The sequence below is a fragment of the Leptonotus elevatus genome, unplaced genomic scaffold (genome assembly GCF_054856555.1).
Source record: "Leptonotus elevatus isolate MCC_2025b unplaced genomic scaffold, RoL_Lele_1.0 HiC_scaffold_65, whole genome shotgun sequence".
Classification (NCBI taxonomy): Eukaryota; Metazoa; Chordata; class Actinopteri; order Syngnathiformes; family Syngnathidae; genus Leptonotus; species Leptonotus elevatus.
In genome coordinates, this window is record NW_028233732.1 from 205954 (window position 1) to 219279 (window position 13326).

Genomic DNA, 13326 nt, shown 5'->3' on the forward strand with positions numbered 1-13326 from the left:
GATTAGAACGGCGTGTGTACTTCGCACAGGGCGTTAGAGGAGGTCACAGGCACAACTGCGGAGCATGCAATAGCTGAATGAGCTCAAGTGTCAAGCCTCTGGAACGGGTTCGACTCACCGGGTTGGTGGACAGCAGAGTAGATGTGTGTCGGCTACGTCGCCTGCTTCCCAATTTGACGACATGGTTGCTTCCGCCACACCTACTTGTGCGCACGTGAGTATTGCCACAGCCCGTTTTCTCTGTCTAGATTAGCATTTTCGTTGACCAGCGGAGGTGGTGCACCGCTCCTGGAAATACTGCAATAACAAGATGATGCGCGGAATGGGCAAAGCAAGCTCTGAATCCCATCTCCCTGTTCAAAAAAGCAATTTAATATGAAGTCTCCAGATAGGAGACATATCAGATATTAAACTGATAAGAACAGATTTTTCTTTTTCATGTTTTTATTGTCACTTTTCAATCAATTACAAATCACATTTCTCCAATATGGAGCATTCATTTTGTCTCAAATATGACATGTAAAAATAAAAACAAAATAAAAAATGAAAAATGAAAAAACATTCATATCTATTGTGCAGGAGCGTAGCACTGCATTACTAATTGGGACTTCATCCCACCCTCTCAAAAAGCGCTTGTCCAGGACCTGCCGGGTAGCCCTTTTTGCTCCTTCCCTCCTGGAGAGCCAGGCCGTCGCTGCCGAGACCTTCACAGTGTAGCTCCGGTTCCCTCCTCCGGGCGGGCACAGGCGACGCTTCTTGGTGGCTGTGTCCTTGGCCTGCCGCGTGCAGCTTCGATGGTCTCTGCAGCCATTCGGAGCACAGCCACGGGGGGGGTCTGCCTGTGCCTCCTTACCAGCAAGTTTCTGGAGGTCCACATGGCGTCTTTGATGGCGGCAAGAGTGAGCCAGTCTTTCGCAAACTCCTCTCGGGAACACTTGGCTTGGCTCACCCCGTAGAGCACGTATTGTGCATTTAGGACTTCCCTTGCTGGCAAGTCCGGGAATTTTCTCAGGTGGCCGGCTGTTGCCCACAGGTCTACGGCAGCACTGCACTCCCAGAGGAGGTGCCTCACCGACTCCTGGGCGCCACAACCAGGTCGGGGGCAGGTTGAGTGCGCTGACATTCCTCGGGAGTGCATAACGGCCCTGACTGGGAGAATCTCGTGGGCCACCATCCACGACAGGTCCCGAAGTCTGTTTGGGAGGGCAGGATGGTTGGCGTTGCGCCAAACCGTTGTGGGCTTGCCGAATGCAAGCCCGCGCACTTGACTCGCTGTTTGCCGCTCCTGCACAATAGAGATGAGAGACTTGTGATTTTTCAAAATGTGACAATCTTCATTTTCCAATTTAAAATTTCTTAAAAATTTTGGGATAAAAGAATGTGCTGGTGGTAAATTAAAAGACACCGGAAGTCTTTGATCGCTGGGTATTAGTTTTAATTTACGGAGGTACGATCCCATCCAGAATCGTGTCATTGCTTGACTTTTGGGATTGCTGGATGGTCCCAGAGCATTTTGCAGATGGAGGGCCACATATCTGCTGCCCAAAAAGAGCTGGAGGTCCGGCACGCCTTTTCCACCCTTCTCTTTTGTTTTTTTCATCGTGTCCCTCCTCAGTCTTTCCCATTTAGAACCCCAGATAAAGTAAAAAATTGCACGGTCCAAATCTAAAAGCACATTTCTTTTTGGGATAAAAACTGAACCGATTAATAAAAGCAAGGGTAAAATTACTGCTTTTATTATTAAAATCTTCCCCTCTAAAGTCAACTCTCTCAGTCCCCAAAAGCCAAGTTTTTTTCTCACTTTCCCTACCACGTCGCCCCAGTTTGTATCCCCTCCCCCTCCCTTACTGAATTTAATCCCAAGTATTTTCTGGTCCGTTTGTATCTCCGTCAGGGGCAGTCCTGTCTTCTGTGTCGCGGTCCACGGTCCGTAAAACTGTGCTTGGGTCTTGTCTCTGTTGAGTTTAGAGCCAGACGCTCTTCCATACCAGTCAGTCAAGTCCAGGGTCCTTGTCACGGATAAAATGTCAGAACACAGGATGTTAATATCGTCCATATATAAAACACACTTTGTTGTGAGTCCCCCGCCCCCTGGAATACTCACCCCCTCGATCATTTTGTCCCTTCTCAAAATCTGTGCCAACGGTTCTATGCATAGAACATAGAGGAGGGCAGATAAGGGACAGCCCTGACGGACGCCGCAGTTAATTTGCACTGCTTTTGTCAAGTTCCCGTTGACCACAAATTTGCTGGTAGTGTCTCGGTACAGCAGGCCCACCCACTCTAGATACCTTCCCGGGAAACCCCATTTTTGCAGTAGCCTAAAAAGGTACTGGTGCGAGATCCGATCAAAAGCCTTCTCAAAGTCTAAATTTAGGACTACTAGCCGCATATTTCTGTCTCTCGCATAACAGATGGTGTCGCGAATCAGCATGAGGCTGTCCGTGATCTTCCTCCCCGCGATGGCACAGGTTTGGTCCGGGTCGATCAAATCCTCTAAAAACACAGACATACGCATAGCTAAAAGTTTGCTAAAAAGTTTGCAATCAACATTTAAAAGCGTAATTGGACGCCAGTTGTTCAGGTCTGTTTTGTCTCCTTTCTTATGCAGTAAAGTGACTATCCCTTTTCTAAAACTGTCTGGTAGTCGGTTTGTTTTGTCCAGTTCATTAAAAACAGTGAGTAAGTCTGGTGCTAAAATGTCCCAAAAAGTCAGGTAAAATTCCGAGCAGAGGCCATCCTCGCCCGGAGATTTTGCCTTCTTCAGTTGTTTTACACATGTATTTAGTTCTTCAGGTGTAAAATCCTGTGTTAAAGGCCCATTGTCAGTCACTGTTTTTTCAATGAAGTTTAAAACCTCTACCATTATCTCCTCTTGGGTATCTTTACGCTCATACAGTTTTTGATAGTAAGTTTCCACTGCTTCAATTATTTCATTATTTGTTTCTGTAATAGTCCCGTTTTCTTTTTTTAGTTTAAAAATGCCCCCACCCTTGCTCATAATTTTTTTAAAGAAGTACCTTGTGCATTTTTCACCTTCTTCTATTTCCTTCTCTCTGCTCCTTAATAAAAACCCTTTGCTCTGAATATCTGCCATTGCTTTCATTTCTTTTTTGATCTCTTTAATTTCATCATTAAAATTGATCCCCTCTTGTGTCAGATTAAAATACCTTTGCAGTCTCTTTTGCATTCCCAGCATACATTTCATTTCCTTGATTTTCTTCTCTCTTCCTGCTTTTTTAAAAAAAGTCTGAGTCCTTACCTTCATCATTTCCCACCATTGTGCCCGTGATTTGTAAAGGTCTTGAAGGGTCTGCCAGTCCTTGTACCGCTCCCTGTACTGAGAGACCAAAGTCTCGTCCTCGAGCAGGGAGCAGTTCAATTTCCACAGACCTCTTCCAATAGTCACGCCAGAAGAAAGTGAAAGGGTGCAAGACAGTATTAAGTGATCTGAGAAAAAAACAGGAGTTAATCTAGCATCAATCTGTGTCCAACCCCGTGTAAATACGTAATCTATGCGAGAGGCTCTGGTGCCGTCACCACTAAACCAGGTGAAGCCCTCCTCTCTTGGATGTATGGTTTTAAAGCAGTCCTCTAATTTGAATACGCGGCACATGTCTTGCAATAAAACCGATGTTTTGTCAATTTTAAAATCCTCCCCAGCTCCCTTCCTATCCTTCCTATTTAAAACACAATTAAAATCACCTCCAATAATTAGTGGATTATGACCTAGCATGTGGGACTGCAAATTCTCTAAAATATCATACCTGTCATGCTTTTCATTAGAACCATAAATATTTAAAAGGCTAAAGTCCCGTTCTGTAAAAGTTAAATGTGCTAACAGTGCTCGTCCGTCTCTCACCACTGTGCTCCCCTTTAAAACAATCTGAGGATTATTTATTAAAATGGCCACTCCATCATTTCTATTTTCGTTTGAGCCACTCCATAGTGATGGATGTGGCCACATTTCCTCCCACTGTTTGTAATTTCTTAAAAAGGGTATGCCACATTCTTGGATTAAAAACAGATCAGATTTAAAAGTTTTTAGAAATGTTAAAACGCTCTGAGCTCTAATCTTTGACTTCACGCTTCTAACATTAATAGTTGAGAAGGTGAGGGTCATAGGTATGATTAAAAATAAAAAAATAAAAACACAGATGGGGTTACAAAATTTTAAGAGAACATTATTTAAAAAAAAAGCAAGGCAGTCGCTAAGGTATTTCTCGAGAGCGTATTTCTTCCTTTACCTCAGCAAAAGGGGCAGAGCTAAAACACTGGTCGTCTGTCAGGGGCACTTGAGGTGGTGATCGCTCACGCAACCTTAAATTCATAGTGTTTCTGCTTTTTGGCGTTGATTGCAGTACTATGTTTAAAAAGGAGAGTTCATTTGGTGAATCTGAGGGGAAGACCCTGGTCTCCCCCACCTCGCTATCTGGGCTCCCGGGCCTTCCCCTCTTCTCCGTGGACAGGGGAGACTCAGAGGACCGTTGAGATGCAAGCCTTTTATTATTTTGAGCACAAGTGATCTGGGTGTCTTCACTGTCAGCCTCATGTGGACTGACTTCACTTGACTCGCTTGTGGGCATTTCTTGCAGCATCTCACTTTCCTCTGAGCTCTCGATTGGTGGGGCCGGCCTGCTCGCCTCCCCTTGCCCCTCCTCACCTGTCCCCTCTCCACCAATGACAGGATTTGGAGGGAAATTTGAATTTTCTTTGGGACATTCAATTTGTTTGTCAGCTTCATTTCCATTTCCTTGTGCCATTTCTTTTCCAGCCTTCAGTTTGTTGGCAAATGATTTTGGACAATTTCTGTAGAGGTGGTTAGTTTCCCCACAAAGATTGCACTTTCTGCCATTGGTACATTCTTCAAAAGTATGCCCAATTACTCTACATTTCCTACAAATTGTTTTCTCACACGCTTCCGCCAGGTGTCCATGCTCACCACACTTGCGGCAGAGCTTGGGCTGGCCCTGGTAATGTATGTAGCCCCGGTTTTCACCCAAGACTATCATTGGTGGGAGATGTTTCAGGCCCTGAAAGCCCTGGGGGTCCTGCCATTGTTGGATGGGTACCCGCCAGGCACAGTTCCAGATGCCGTCTTCATCCCTCACCTTCACAGCCTGGCCTTTAACCGTGCAATATCTACCCAGCCAAAAACAAATGTCTTCTGCATTCACTGTCTCATTAAACATTCTGACAATAACTGTTTTAGCAGCATTATCAGTCAGTTTTTCAACATTGAACACAGAGAACTGGGCTTTCACATTTTCAAAACGAGTCCAAAAGTCACGAAGGTTCACAGCAGAGGTGAAACTCACATCAAATCCCTTACTAAAGGGCAAAGTTATAATACAATTTAAATCCTCAGCTTTAAATTTCAGGGTTTGTTGGACAAGCTTTCTGGAGAAGTCCAGCCTGGACATCCAAAGAGGCTCACCACCATCCCTTTCCCGAAACATAAATCGAACACTGTGGTGCCTCCGCATGCCGGCATATGTAGCCGACATGTCGGAGACAACCACTTGGTCACAACTTCTCACGAACAAAAAAACAGTACACTCACCTTTGCCGTTCTCCTATAACACAAAGTTTAAACAACAAAATATCAATACCCCTGCAATTGAGTTAGATTCACAGCCACAACAGGCATAGAATAATCTCTCAACAGAGGCGATCGCAGTCTTAGCCAAAAGGCCGAGAAGCGATGAAGAGGATAACTGACGGACTCAAGTACAGGCTTCTCGGTCTACCAACTCTCACAGTCGGTCATGTTACACCAAGCAGCGCTACTCTTATGGACACTGAGACGGAGGAAACCTTGTCTGCTGACTTAACCATTCATTATTCACAAGCCTTCACATAAGCAGCTGCAGTCCAACAACTTTTGCAGTCTTCCTGCAGGATGAAAGACCAAGCGCCTGCTGCGGTCCCGGCCAGACTTGTGAAGAAAGCCAGAAGACCATAGTCAAGTCTTGCTCATTTGTGTTAATTGGTTTCAAGACCATCGCTCTTAATTAATGACATACAAGCCAGGGAAGAGCGCGAACGCAGTTCCCCACTATCAGAAATTATGCAGTTGAGATTCCCACATTTGGAGAATTCGCAATGGTCAATGCAGCCGCAAGTGCAATGGCTGCAACTCGCCCTGGGTGAACCACATTCTTGATCATGGTGTCACCCCTGCCAGGTAAGTATGCCTTCCTCAGCCTGGGCACGGGGTCTTGCTTTTTTCCACTCACCCTCTTGGATGACTGTGCCATTCGTACACTGGCGAATGCCTGGCCCAGCATGATGGGCCAGTTTCTCTCAGTGGATTAGAACGGCGTGTGTACTTCGCACAGGGCGTTAGAGGAGGTCACAGGCACAACTGCGGAGCATGCAATAGCTGAATGAGCTCAAGTGTCAAGCCTCTGGAACGGGTTCGACTCACCGGGTTGGTGGACAGCAGAGTAGATGTGTGTCGGCAACGTCGCCTGCTTCCCAATTTGACGACATGGTTGCTTCCGCCACACCTACTTGTGCGCACGTGAGTATTGCCACAGCCCGTTTTCTCTGTCTAGATTAGCATTTTCGTTGACCAGCGGAGGTGGTGCACCGCTCCTGGATATACTGCAATACCAGGATCATGCGCGGAATGGGCAAAGCAAGCTCTGAATCCCATCTCCCTGTTCAAAAAAGCAATTTAATATGAAGTCTCCTGATAGGAGACATATCAGATATTAAACTGATAAGAACAGATACTACACTTGATCTTAGCCAAAAGGCCGAGAAGCGATGAAGAGGATAACTGACGGACTCAAGTACAGGCTTCTCAGTCTACCCACTCTCACAGTCGGTCATGTTACACCAAGCAGCGCTGCTCTTATGGACACTGAGACGGAGGAAACCTGGTCTGCTGACTTAACCATTCATTATTCACAAGCCTTCACATAAGCAGCTGCAGTCCAACAACTTTTGCAGTCTTCCTGCAGGATGAAAGACCAAGCGCCTGCTGCGGTCCCGGCCAGACTTGTGAAGAAAGCCAGAAGACCATAGTCAAGTCTTGCTCATTTGTGTTAATTGGTTTCAAGACTATCGCTCTTAATTTTTGACATACAAGCCAGGGAAGAGCGCGAACGCAGTTCCCCACTATCAGAAATTATGCAGTCGAGATTCCCACATTTGGAGAATTCGCAAGGGTCAATGCAGCCGCCAGTGCAATGGCTGCACCTCGCCCTGGGTGAACCACATTCTTGATCATGGTGTCACCCCTGCCAGGTAAGTATGCCTACCTCAGCCTGGACACGGGGTCTTGCTTTTTTCCACTCACCCTCTTGAATGACTGTGCCATTCGTACACTGGCGAATGCCTGGCCCAGCATGATGGGCCAGTTTCTCTCAGTGGATTAGAACGGCGTGTGTACTTCGCACAGGGCGTTAGAGGAGGTCACAGGCACAACTGCGGAGCATGCAATAGCTGAATGAGCTCAAGTGTCAAGCCTCTGGAACGGGTTCGACTCACCGGGTTGGTGGACAGCAGAGTAGATGTGTGTCGGCTACGTCGCCTGCTTCCCAATTTGACGACATGGTTGCTTCCGCCACACCTACTTGTGCGCACGTGAGTATTGCCACAGCCCGTTTTCTCTGTCTAGATTAGCATTTTCGTTGACCAGCGGAGGTGGTGCACCGCTCCTGGAAACACTGCAATAACAAGATGATGCGCGGAATGGGCAAAGCAAGCTCTGAATCCCATCTCCCTGTTCAAAAAAGCAATTTAATATGAAGTCTCCAGATAGGAGACATATCAGATATTAAACTGATAAGAACAGATACTACACTTGATCTTAGCCAAAAGGCCGAGAAGCGATGAAGAGGATAACTGACGGACTCAAGTACAGGCTTCTCGGTCTACCCACTCTCACAGTCGGTTATGTTACACCAAGCAGCGTTGCTCTTATGGACACTGAGACGGAGGAAACCTTGTCTGCTGACTTAACCATTCATTATTCACAAGCCTTCACATAAGCAGCTGCAGTCCAACAACTTTTGCAGTCTTCCTGCAGGATGAAAGGCCAAGCGCCTGCTGCGGTCCCGGCCAGACTTGTGAAGAAAGCCAGAAGACCATAGTCAAGTCTTGCTCATTTGTGTTAATTGGTTTCAAGACTATCGCTCTTAATTATTGACATACAAGCCAGGGAAGAGCGCGAACGCAGTTCCCCACTATCAGAAATTATGCAGTCGAGATTCCCACATTTGGAGAATTCGCAATGGTCAATGCAGCCGCCAGTGCAATGGCTGCACCTCGCCCTGGGTGAACCACATTCTTGATCATGGTGTCACCCCTGCCAGGTAAGTATGCCTTCCTCAGCCTGTGCACGGGGTCTTGCTTTTTTCCACTCACCCTCTTGGATGACTGTGCTATTCGTACACTGGCGAATGCCTGGCCCAGCATGATGGGCCAGTTTCTCTCAGTGGATTAGAACGGCGTGTGTACTTCGCACAGGGCATTAGAGGAGGTCACAGGCACAACTGCGGAGCATGCAATAGCTGAATGAGCTCAAGTGTCAAGCCTCTGGAACGGGTTCGACTCACCGGATTGGTGGACAGCAGAGTAGATGTGTGTCGGCTACGTCGCCTGCTTCCCAATTTGACGACATGGTTGCTTCCGCCACACCTACTTGTGCGCACGTGAGTATTGCCACAGCCCGTTTTCTCTGTCTAGATTAGCATTTTCGTTGACCAGCGGAGGTGGTGCACCGCTCCTGGATATACTGCAATACCAGGATGATGCGCGGAATGGGCAAAGGAAGCTCTGAATCCCATCTCCCTGTTCAAAAAAGCAATTTAATATGAAGTCTCCTGATAGGAGACATATCAGATATTAAACTGATAAGAACAGATACTACACTTGATCTTAGCCAAAAGGCCGAGAAGCGATGAAGAGGATAACTGACGGACTCAAGTACAGGCTTCTCAGTCTACCCACTCTCACAGTCGGTCATGTTACACCAAGCAGCGCTGCTCTTATGGACACTGAGACGGAGGAAACCTTGTCTGCTGACTTAACCATTCATTATTCACAAGCCTTCACATAAGCAGCTGCAGTCCAACAACTTTTGCAGTCTTCCTGCAGGATGAAAGACCAAGCGCCTGCTGCGGTCCCGGCCAGACTTGTGAAGAAAGCCAGAAGACCATAGTCAAGTCTTGCTCATTTGTGTTGATTGGTTTCAAGACTATCGCTCTTAATTTTTGACATACAAGCCAGGGAAGAGCGCGAACGCAGTTCCCCACTATCAGAAATTATGCAGTCGAGATTCCCACATTTGGAGAATTCGCAAGGGTCAATGCAGCCGCCAGTGCAATGGCTGCACCTCGCCCTGGGTGAACCACATTCTTGATCATGGTGTCACCCCTGCCAGGTAAGTATGCCTACCTCAGCCTGGACACGGGGTCTTGCTTTTTTCCACTCACCCTCTTGAATGACTGTGCCATTCGTACACTGGCGAATGCCTGGCCCAGCATGATGGGCCAGTTTCTCTCAGTGGATTAGAACGGCGTGTGTACTTCGCACAGGGCGTTAGAGGAGGTCACAGGCACAACTGCGGAGCATGCAATAGCTGAATGAGCTCAAGTGTCAAGCCTCTGGAACGGGTTCGACTCACCGGGTTGGTGGACAGCAGAGTAGATGTGTGTCGGCTACGTCGCCTGCTTCCCAATTTGACGACATGGTTGCTTCCGCCACACCTACTTGTGCGCACGTGAGTATTGCCACAGCCCGTTTTCTCTGTCTAGATTAGCATTTTCGTTGACCAGCGGAGGTGGTGCACCGCTCCTGGAAATACTGCAATACCAGGATGATGCGCGGAATGGGCAAAGCAAGCTCTGAATCCCATCTCCCTGTTCAAAAAAGCAATTTAATATGAAGTCTCCTGATTGGAGACATATCAGATATTAAACTGATAAGAACAGATTTTTTTTTTTTCTTTTTCATGTTTTTATTGTCACTTTTCAATCAATTACAAATCACATTTCTCCAATATGGAGCATTCATTTTGTCTCAAATATGACATGTAAAAATAAAAACAAAATAAAAAATGAAAAATGAAAAAACATTCATATCTATTGTGCAGGAGCGTAGCACTGCATTACTAATTGGGACTTCATCCCACCCTCTCAAAAAGCGCTTGTCCAGGACCTGCCGGGTAGCCCTTTTTGCTCCTTCCCTCCTGGAGAGCCAGGCCGTCGCTGCCGAGACCTTCACAGTGTAGCTCCGGTTCCCTCCTCCGGGCGGGCACAGGCGACGCTTCTTGGTGGCTGTGTCCTTGGCCTGCCGCGTGCAGCTTCGATGGTCTCTGCAGCCATTCGGAGCACAGCCACGGGGGGGGTCTGCCTGTGCCTCCTTACCAGCAAGTTTCTGGAGGTCCACATGGCGTCTTTGATGGCGGCAAGAGTGAGCCAGTCTTTCGCAAACTCCTCTCGGGAACACTTGGCTTGGCTCACCCCGTAGAGCACGTATTGTGCATTTAGGTTCTCCCTTGCTGGCAAGTCCGGGAATTTTCTCAGGTGGCCGGCTGTTGCCCACAGGTCTACGGCAGCACTGCACTCCCAGAGGAGGTGCCTCACCGATTCCTGGGCGCCACAACCAGGTCGGGGGCAGGTTGAGTGCGCTGACATTCCTCGGGAGTGCATAACGGCCCTGACTGGGAGAATCTCGTGGGCCACCATCCACGACAGGTCCCGAAGTCTGTTTGGGAGGGCAGGATGGTTGGCGTTGCGCCAAACCGTTGTGGGCTTGCCGAATGCAAGCCCGCGCACTTGACTCGCTGTTTGCCGCTCCTGCACAATAGAGATGAGAGACTTGTGATTTTTCAAAATGTGACAATCTTCATTTTCCAATTTAAAATTTCTTAAAAATTTTGGGATAAAAGAATGTGCTGGTGGTAAATTAAAAGACACCGGAAGTCTTTGATCGCTGGGTATTAGTTTTAATTTACGGAGGTACGATCCCATCCAGAATCGTGTCATTGCTTGACTTTTGGGATTGCTGGATGGTCCCAGAGCATTTTGCAGATGGAGGGCCACATATCTGCTGCCCAAAAAGAGCTGGAGGTCCGGCACGCCTTTTCCACCCTTCTCTTTTGTTTTTTTCATCGTGTCCCTCCTCAGTCTTTCCCATTTAGAACCCCAGATAAAGTAAAAAATTGCACGGTCCAAATCTAAAAGCACATTTCTTTTTGGGATAAAAACTGAACCGATTAATAAAAGCAAGGGTAAAATTACTGCTTTTATTATTAAAATCTTCCCCTCTAAAGTCAACTCTCTCAGTCCCCAAAAGCCAAGTTTTTTTCTCACTTTCCCTACCACGTCGCCCCAGTTTGTATCCCCTCCCCCTCCCTTACTGAATTTAATCCCAAGTATTTTCTGGTCCGTTTGTATCTCCGTCAGGGGCAGTCCTGTCTTCTGTGTCGCGGTCCACGGTCCGTAAAACTGTGCTTGGGTCTTGTCTCTGTTGAGTTTAGAGCCAGACGCTCTTCCATACCAGTCAGTCAAGTCCAGGGTCCTTGTCACGGATAAAATGTCAGAACACAGGATGTTAATATCGTCCATATATAAAACACACTTTGTTGTGAGTCCCCCGCCCCCTGGAATACTCACCCCCTCGATCATTTTGTCCCTTCTCAAAATCTGTGCCAACGGTTCTATGCATAGAACATAGAGGAGGGCAGATAAGGGACAGCCCTGACGGACGCCGCAGTTAATTTGCACTGCTTTTGTCAAGTTCCCGTTGACCACAAATTTGCTGGTAGTGTCTCGGTACAGCAGGCCCACCCACTCTAGATACCTTCCCGGGAAACCCCATTTTTGCAGTAGCCTAAAAAGGTACTGGTGCGAGATCCGATCAAAAGCCTTCTCAAAGTCTAAATTTAGGACTACTAGCCGCATATTTCTGTCTCTCGCATAACAGATGGTGTCGCGAATCAGCATGAGGCTGTCCGTGATCTTCCTCCCCGCGATGGCACAGGTTTGGTCCGGGTCGATCAAATCCTCTAAAAACACAGACATACGCATAGCTAAAAGTTTGCTAAAAAGTTTGCAATCAACATTTAAAAGCGTAATTGGACGCCAGTTGTTCAGGTCTGTTTTGTCTCCTTTCTTATGCAGTAAAGTGACTATCCCTTTTCTAAAACTGTCTGGTAGTCGGTTTGTTTTGTCCAGTTCATTAAAAACAGTGAGTAAGTCTGGTGCTAAAATGTCCCAAAAAGTCAGGTAAAATTCCGAGCAGAGGCCATCCTCGCCCGGAGATTTTGCCTTCTTCAGTTGTTTTACACATGTATTTAGTTCTTCAGGTGTAAAATCCTGTGTTAAAGGCCCATTGTCAGTCACTGTTTTTTCAATGAAGTTTAAAACCTCTACCATTATCTCCTCTTGGGTATCTTTACGCTCATACAGTTTTTGATAGTAAGTTTCCACTGCTTCAATTATTTCATTATTTGTTTCTGTAATAGTCCCGTTTTCTTTTTTTAGTTTAAAAATGCCCCCACCCTTGCTCATAATTTTTTTAAAGAAGTACCTTGTGCATTTTTCACCTTCTTCTATTTCCTTCTCTCTGCTCCTTAATAAAAACCCTTTGCTCTGAATATCTGCCATTGCTTTCATTTCTTTTTTGATCTCTTTAATTTCATCATTAAAATTGATCCCCTCTTGTGTCAGATTAAAATACCTTTGCAGTCTCTTTTGCATTCCCAGCATACATTTCATTTCCTTGATTTTCTTCTCTCTTCCTGCTTTTTTAAAAAAAGTCTGAGTCCTTACCTTCATCATTTCCCACCATTGTGCCCGTGATTTGTAAAGGTCTTGAAGGGTCTGCCAGTCCTTGTACCGCTCCCTGTACTGAGAGACCAAAGTCTCGTCCTCGAGCAGGGAGCAGTTCAATTTCCACAGACCTCTTCCAATAGTCACGCCAGAAGAAAGTGAAAGGGTGCAAGACAGTATTAAGTGATCTGAGAAAAAAACAGGAGTTAATCTAGCATCAATCTGTGTCCAACCCCGTGTAAATACGTAATCTATGCGAGAGGCTCTGGTGCCGTCACCACTAAACCAGGTGAAGCCCTCCTCTCTTGGATGTATGGTTTTAAAGCAGTCCTCTAATTTGAATACGCGGCACATGTCTTGCAATAAAACCGATGTTTTGTCAATTTTAAAATCCTCCCCAGCTCCCTTCCTATCCTTCCTATTTAAAACACAATTAAAATCACCTCCAATAATTAGTGGATTATGACCTAGCATGTGGGACTGCAAATTCTCTAAAATATCATACCTGTCATGCTTTTCATTAGAACCATAAATA

General features: G+C 46.5%; 8 non-coding genes and 1 pseudogene across 8 annotated transcripts; all 9 read right to left on the reverse strand.

The window, feature by feature from the left end:
* Positions 1–272: 272 nt before the first annotated feature.
* LOC147154589 (U2 spliceosomal RNA) lies at positions 273–466 on the reverse strand. Its single transcript, XR_015093343.1, has one exon. It is a non-coding gene; the product is annotated as a U2 spliceosomal RNA (small nuclear RNA).
* Positions 467–6030: 5564 nt separating this feature from the next.
* Positions 6031–6195, reverse strand: LOC147154590 (U1 spliceosomal RNA). Its single transcript, XR_015093197.1, has one exon. It is a non-coding gene; the product is annotated as a U1 spliceosomal RNA (small nuclear RNA).
* Positions 6196–6584: 389 nt separating this feature from the next.
* On the reverse strand, positions 6585–6776 carry LOC147154591 (U2 spliceosomal RNA). The gene has a single exon (XR_015093246.1). It is a non-coding gene; the product is annotated as a U2 spliceosomal RNA (small nuclear RNA).
* Positions 6777–7100: 324 nt separating this feature from the next.
* On the reverse strand, positions 7101–7265 carry LOC147154592 (U1 spliceosomal RNA). Its single transcript, XR_015093335.1, has one exon. It is a non-coding gene; the product is annotated as a U1 spliceosomal RNA (small nuclear RNA).
* Positions 7266–7654: 389 nt separating this feature from the next.
* LOC147154593 (U2 spliceosomal RNA) lies at positions 7655–7846 on the reverse strand. The gene has a single exon (XR_015093264.1). It is a non-coding gene; the product is annotated as a U2 spliceosomal RNA (small nuclear RNA).
* Positions 7847–8170: 324 nt separating this feature from the next.
* On the reverse strand, positions 8171–8335 carry LOC147154594 (U1 spliceosomal RNA). Its single transcript, XR_015093146.1, has one exon. It is a non-coding gene; the product is annotated as a U1 spliceosomal RNA (small nuclear RNA).
* A 389-nt stretch (positions 8336–8724) lies between these two features.
* Positions 8725–8916, reverse strand: LOC147154595 (U2 spliceosomal RNA). The gene has a single exon (XR_015093253.1). It is a non-coding gene; the product is annotated as a U2 spliceosomal RNA (small nuclear RNA).
* A 324-nt stretch (positions 8917–9240) lies between these two features.
* On the reverse strand, positions 9241–9405 carry LOC147154596 (U1 spliceosomal RNA). Its single transcript, XR_015093342.1, has one exon. It is a non-coding gene; the product is annotated as a U1 spliceosomal RNA (small nuclear RNA).
* Positions 9406–9794: 389 nt separating this feature from the next.
* Positions 9795–9995, reverse strand: LOC147154597 (U2 spliceosomal RNA; annotated as a pseudogene).
* Between the last annotated feature and the right edge of the window lie 3331 nt (positions 9996–13326).